We start from the raw sequence: 7,114 nt of genomic DNA on the forward strand, positions 1-7,114 counted from the left end.
AGCCCCTCGGCCCCGAGGCCTCCCCGCCCGGGCCGCTCAGGCCGCTGCCGCGGGGCCGGCGCCCCTCAGCCCCCTCACCCCGCCGCGGGCCGGCGCCCCTCAGCCTCCTCACCCGCCGCGGCCGAGCGCCCCTCAGCCCCCTCGGCCCTCGCCCACACCCCCTCGCAGGCCCGGCTCCGCGGCCGGCCGGCGCCCCTCAGCCCCCTCACCCCGCCGCGGGCCGGCGCCCCTCAGCCCCCTCACCCGCCGCGGCCGAGCGCCCCTCAGCCCCCTCGGCCCTCGCCCACACCCCCTCGCAGGCCCGGCTCCGCGGCCGGCCGGCGCCCCTCAGCCCCCTCACCCCGCCGCGGGCCGGCGCCCCTCAGCCTCCTCACCCGCCGCGGCCGAGCGCCCCTCAGCCCCCTCGGCCCTCGCCCACACCCCCTCGCAGGCCCGGCTCCGCGGCCGGCCGGCGCCCCTCAGCCCCCTCACCCCGCCGCGGGCCGGCGCCCCTCAGCCTCCTCACCCGCCGCGGCCGAGTGCCCCTCAGCCCCCTCGGCCCTCGCCCACACCCCCTCGCAGGCCCGGCTCCGCGGCCGGCCGGCGCCCCTCAGCCCCCTCACCCGCCGCGGCCGAGCGCCCCTCAGCCCCCTCGGCCCTCGCCCACACCCCCTCGCAGGCCCGGCTCCGCGGCCGGCCGGCGCCCCTCAGCCCCCTCACCCCGCCGCGGGCCGGCGCCCCTCAGCCGCCTCACCCCGCCGCCCCTCAGCCCCCGCGGAGGCTCGGGCGCAGCGCCATGCCGCCACGTACCTGCTGCACGCCGCCGCCCGGCCCCGCCGCCTGGTCCGCGCTCCACGCCGCGCAGAGCCTGGCGCCGGCTTACTCCCCTTTTTCTTCCGTCCACGTCCCGCAAGATGACGTTACGTCAGCGGCGCCGGAGTCAACGCAGGCCGCGGGGCCTCCGCCGCTGACGTGGGGCGAAGGGCCGAGCCGGAGCCACGCTGCGGCAACAGCGTAGGCGCCGTGGAGAATCCGGGCTGCGCTCCACGTGGCGGCGCCCCCCGCCCGCCCGGGCCCGACGCCGGGAGGCGGGGCTCGCAGCTCGCGGCGCACGTCCTCGCCGCGCCAGGGGCCGGCCGCGCGGGCTTCCCGGGGAGGCGGGGCCTCCGCCTGGCTCCCGGAGCTGCTGGTGGACGCCGCGAGGGCGGTCGGTGTGGAGCGTCGTAGCCCAGGCGCGCCTCCGAAATAGGTGGGAGCAACTTGCACATACCTGTACTTAAAGAATCCACACTTTCGGCAAACTTCTGTTTAAACGCGAAGACTTTGTCACTGCAATAAAACGATTTGCCCCCCTGGTCGTCTGGAGGTTTCCCCAAGGGTCCTAGCCCAACTCTTGCTCCGCAAGGCGATTGGTGAAAGTATTGCATTTAAAAATAGTTGAATTAAAAAGAAAATAAAAAGTTGCATTAAATCCCTGACAATTGGGAACTGTTCCAAAGGTGAGTGCAGATCCACCTTTGAATTTAGAACTCAGAGTCCCCCTCTTTCTTACTTAGGTTTTCCTCAGAGCGCATGTTTTGTACAGGCGCAGGCAGGGCTGGGCAGGTAAGGCCGGGAGCTGCACAGCCCTTGACTGCAGAGGTCAGAGACCCTAAGGAAAAGGTCTTCCCCTTCTTGAGAACATTGCTGGGCCTGCTTATTCATTTCCTCATTCATTAACATTGCCCACTTTATGTGCCAGGCATTCCCTTGGTGTGGAGGAAGACATGGTCCCTCCCCTAAGATGAACTCACGTCTTCGTGTGAGTAAATGATTACAACACAGTGCGACTGACGCTAGAGAAGGGTACCCAGGGATTCAGGCAAAGCTTTAAAATGACAAGAGACATTTGAGTTGTGCTTTGAAGGACAAAAAGTAGGTCACTTACCTAGAAATGGGAAGCAGGATCATATGAGGAAGAAGGAATGCCGTAAGCAGAGGCATGAGATGTCTTAGAGAGAAGAGACTGCGTATGGGACGTGACAGGAGAGGTGTTTGGAGGTGGAGGAGGAGCATCTTGCAAGACGATTTCTGTGCCATGCTAAAGAGCTTGAATTTTACCATCCTCAAAGATACTTTTACTTATTTTTTGTCTTGCACATTAAAAAATTTTTTTTATTTAAATTCAATTTGCCGGGACGCCTGGGTGGCTCAGTGGCTGAGCATCTGCCTTTGGCTCAGGGCATGATCCCAGGGTCTAGGGATAGAGTCTGACATCAGGCTCCCTGCAGAAAGGCTGCTTCTCCCTCTGCCTATGTCTCTGCCTCTGTGTGTCTCTCACGAATAAATAAAATCTTAAAAAAAAAAAAAAAACACCTCAATTTGCCAACATATAACACCAAGTGCTGATCTCATCGTGTGCCCTCCTTAATGCCAGTCACCCAGTTACCCCATCCTCCCCCTCCCCTTCTGCAACCCTTTGTTTGTTTCCCAGAGTTAGGAGTCTCTCCTGGTTTGTCTTCCTAATTTTTTTAAAGATTTTATTTATTTATTTATGAGACATACACGCACACACACACAGAGAAAGAGAGAGAGAGAGAGAGAGGCAGAGACACAGGCAGAGGGAGAAGCAGGTTCCATGCAGGGAGCCTGACTTGGGACTCGATCCTGGGTTTCTAGGTTCACACCCTGGGCTGAAGTTGGCGCTAAACCGCTGAGCCACTGGGGCTGCCCTGTCTTCCTAATTTTTTGCCACTCAGATTCCCCCCTTCCCTTATGGTCTCTTCCACTATTATAATCCGCATATGAGTGAAACCATATGATAATTGGCTTTCTCTGAATGACTTATTTCACTTAGCATAATTCCCTCCAGTTCCACCTAGGTATGTGTCTCTTCTGATGGCTGAGTAATATTCCATTGTATATATAGATGTATGTATATACATCTTTATTCATTCATCTGTCGAAGGATATTGTGGCTCCTTCCACAGTTTGGCTATTGCTGCTATGAACATTGGGATGCAGGAGTCCCACTGTTTCACTACATCTGTATATTTGGGTAAATACCCAGTAGTGCAAGTGCTGGGTCATAGGGTAGCTCTATTTTTAACTTCTTGAGGAACCTCCACACTGTTTTATAGAGTGGCTGTACTAGCTTGCATTCCCACCAACAGTGCAAGAGGGTTTCCCTTTCTCCACATCCTCGCCATGTGTTGTTTCTTGTCTTCTTAATTTTAGCCTTTCTCACTGGTGTAAAGGGGTATCTCATTGTCGTTTTGATTTGTATTTCCCTGACGGCAAGTGATGTGGAGCATTTTTTCACGTGCTTGTTGGCCATGTGTAGATCTGGAATCTTAAAGTACTGGAATGGCACAATGATGAGACTTGTGTGTCCAAAATCATTGAAGAGGGGTAGAAGCTGGGAAGCTGGTTAGCCTAGTGCAGAGGCTAAGTAAGAAATGATGACTGGAAAGGAAGCTCCAGCAGTGGGCATGGGTAGCATAAAGTGGGGAGAGCTGACAGTTCTTACTACTTTAAAGTGGGGGGTGGTGGTGAGAGAAGAGAAGGGATTCTTGCCAATCTGGTGATGCTGCAGTATAGTAAGTTAGGAAACAGATGGGTTCTTTGAGGTGAAAGATGAGAACAGTGAACATGGGTTGAGTTGTCAGCTCTTTGGGTTTGAAGTAGGCTGGAGGATACAAAAGTAATGAAACTGCTTTCCAGTAAGTTTTTTTTTTTTTTTTTCCCAGTAAGTTTCATCTGGTACTTCAGCTTTTAAGATTCTCCCCGTAAGCTTAGAACATTAAGCAACCATGGGGGTAGCCAAAGCCATTAGAAGAAGGCATTTTCCACTTGGGAAATCCTTCCCTAATTCTTCTCTTAAACCTCACATCACCTTAAGTAATTGCTTATCTGCCTTCCTTGCTAGAATATAAGCTCTTGAGCATAGAGAAATATCTTCCTGGCATATAATAGACAGTCAATATTTGATAAATGAATGAATTTAATTCATGTGGGTTTAGTTTTCTCAAATGAGAAATATTATTTCTCAAATAACACTGTTGTCTATGCCATAGGGCTTTTAGGAGAACAAATATAGACGTCCTTTAACACTGTACAAACATTTCCTATGTTCTCATTGTTACTTGATTTTTATTACTATTTTACTATTAATATTCTACTCCACCAGTGAGGAGAAAGGAGTGGGATATGTGATTATGGATTGGGAAAAACCAAATGTGGAAATATAAACTAGTTTGTGCCTCTGCAGTAACAGAGGAAATAACTCAGCCATGGTATCCTTCTTGTATATGATTTCTAAAATGATTTTTTTGGATTGGAGGGATCTAACTTTTGTCTCAGCAAATGGGAATAGAGCTGAGCATGACTAGAAAGCCACATAGGAAGTGGACTATTTAGAATTGGACTCTCAGAATGCATGATTGAAGACGACTTTTTTTTTAATAAATTTTTTATTGGTGTTCAATCTACCAACATACAGAATAACACCCAGTGCTCATCCCGTCAAGTGCCCCCCTCAGTGCCCGTCACCCATTCACCCCCACCCCCCGCCCTACTTCCCTTCCACCACCCCTAGTTCGTTTCCCAGAGTTAGGAGTCTTTATGTTCTGGAAGACGACTTCTTTACATGCTAAGGAGTATTAGTTTAAGTTATCTTACTGTCAGGTTCTTTAATTGCTGACAACAGAAACATTCAAATAAGGCAATTTACTAGGAGTAACATACAGTCTCCAAAAGCAAGAGGTAAAACTGAATCCCATGGGAGACGGGTACAAGGCCCTGGAAGTTAGGAACCCAAAGTACCCTTCCTCCCTGGGTGTCTTATTTACATTTCTCTCTGCATATTTTTTTTTTGGTCCCTTTTTAAGGTAGGCTCTCATCAGTGAGCACTTGGTAGAAAATGGCTTCCTCAGCCCTCAAATATCTTTAGTTAGTGCCGGCTCCTAAAGTTCTGGGAGAGAAAACCTTACTGGCCTAATGTGGTCCAGGACTCCATTTTTGGGCTGGTGGGAAGGAGAGGCAGGATCATGCAGGATCATGCAGGATCATGCAGGATCATGAGCCTGGAGGCTGGGCCCACCTTTGGCAGAACTCTGAGTGATGGGAATTCTCAGGGCAAAGGCAGTAGGTTAGGCTGGTAGACATATCACACAAGTTGGCAATGATAGAACAGACCCTTAGATGAAATCCATTTCAGCCACACTATGCAACATCACTTTGTAGTTTTGCAAACCAGGTTGCACATCGGAAGTACCAGGAAAGCCCTTTAAACAGATTCTTAGAGCCTCCTTTTTCTACCAGTGACTCAGAATATCTAGGGGTAGGGCCCAGAAACCAGTATTTTTATGAAGTACCCCAGAAAATATGATGTGACTGGCATTTCAGAACCCGATTCCAAAGACAAGCCCAGAATGCTAAATATATCAGTAGAAAAAGGAAGTTACTCATAAATATAGAACATTCTTTTTTAAAAGATTTATATATATTTATAAATTATATTTATAATTTAAATTTATATACTTTATAATTAAATTATAAAATTATATAAATCATATATAATATATATTATATAAAATTATAAATTATATATATAAAATTATATATATTTTAAAGATTTTATTTGTTCATGAGAGACACAGAGAGAGGCAGAGACACAGGCTCCATGCAGGCTGTGAGAGAGAAGCAGGCTCCATGCAGGGAGCCCAATGTGGGACTTGATCCCAGGATTCCAGGATCACCCCCTGGGCCGAAGGCAGGAGCTCAACTGCTGAGCCACCCAGGCGTCCCTAAAATATTTTATTTATTCATTTGAGAGAGAGAGAGCGCACGCACGCAAGAAGGGGGAGGGGTAGAGGGTGGGGGAGAATGATGATGTAGGGGTCAATTTCAGGACCCTGGGATCATGACCTGAGCTATAGGCAGACACTTAAGTAACTGAGCCACCCAGGCACCCCAATGTAGACGAGAGCATATATTGTCTTCAAAATAAGTTTTTGGAGAACATATATTTTCTTCAAAATATAGTTTTATTTTCTCTGATTATAAAAATCAGGAGCACTTACTATTTTTTAAAAATCTCAATTTTGACATGCTAGCTTTCCAAACTTTTTTTGTTTGCCTAAGTATACATGTATTGCTTTTGTTTTTTAAAAAATGAGATCACAGTATAGATGCTCTATTTTGTAGTCTGTTTTGTTCACTTAGAAAAAGATCATACTGTTGGATATTTTTCCTTCCTCAATAATGTCCACTAAGTGGAATTGTTAGATCAAAGTTTATGAACAGTCTTAAGGTTTTTGATACATATTATCAAATAGTTATCTGCCCTTCTCTCCAAGTTTCTACTGTTTATATTCCCAAAAAAGTTTTTGAGAGTACCAGTTTCTCCACACCTACAATGTCTGCCTGGTATTTCACTTTCATACTATCCAAATTGTACATAGCCCTTTACAATAAAACTTTTTTCCTTAAATTGAATGCATGGTTACAATACAGACCTTTTGTGCAGTAAGTCAAATAGCTGATAGCCTGTATAGATGAAGGGAACTAAGACTGCATTGTTCTATAGATGGTTTTAAAATGTCTTGAAAGGGGATCCCTGGGTGGCTCAGCGGTTTGGAGCCTGCCTTTGGCCCGGGGCACGATCCTGGAGTCCCGGGATTGGGTCCTGCATCGGGATTGGGTCCGGGTCCTGCATCGGGCTCCCTGCGTGGAGCCTGCTTCTCCCTCTGCCTGTGTCTCTGCCTCTCTCTCTGTCTATTGTGAATAAATAAATAAAATTTTAAAATAAATAAATAAATAAATAAAATAAAAATGTCTTGAAGGTCTGTTACTAGGACAGTGACTAGAGATAACCATAAAATCTTATCTAAAGTACATTAAGTAGTCTAGTAATTGGAAACTAGGTTTACAAGCTAATTAAATTAGCAGAAAGGAAGAGAACACTTGAGGTATTCTTCACTTGGAAAAGCAAAGATGCTGATTTCTGGTGTAAGATCTCCATGTACTACACTTTAAAAAGGCATGGTAGAGCACAGGTGATGCCATTGCATATCCCTCGGATGGCTAAAATAAGAAATGAGAATAACAAGTCTTGGCAAAATGTGGAGAAATTGGAATACTCATTCACTGCTGG

General features: G+C 48.2%; 1 protein-coding gene across 4 annotated transcripts in view; it reads right to left on the reverse strand.

The window, feature by feature from the left end:
- The window catches only part of ALDH18A1 (aldehyde dehydrogenase 18 family member A1), a 46,977-nt gene extending 45,949 nt beyond the window's left edge, over positions 1–1,028 (reverse strand). For 2 of the 4 annotated variants that reach the window (XM_025466697.3, XM_025466696.3), the window contains exon 1: positions 790–1,028. The gene's annotated coding sequence lies outside the window, so the exon portion shown is untranslated. The remainder of the gene's footprint in view (positions 1–789) is intronic. The other 2 variants (XM_049103470.1, XM_049103469.1) reach the window with 2 other exon arrangements.
- Between the last annotated feature and the right edge of the window lie 6,086 nt (positions 1,029–7,114).

The sequence above is a fragment of the Canis lupus genome, chromosome 28, assembly GCF_003254725.2.
Source record: "Canis lupus dingo isolate Sandy chromosome 28, ASM325472v2, whole genome shotgun sequence".
Classification (NCBI taxonomy): Eukaryota; Metazoa; Chordata; class Mammalia; order Carnivora; family Canidae; genus Canis; species Canis lupus.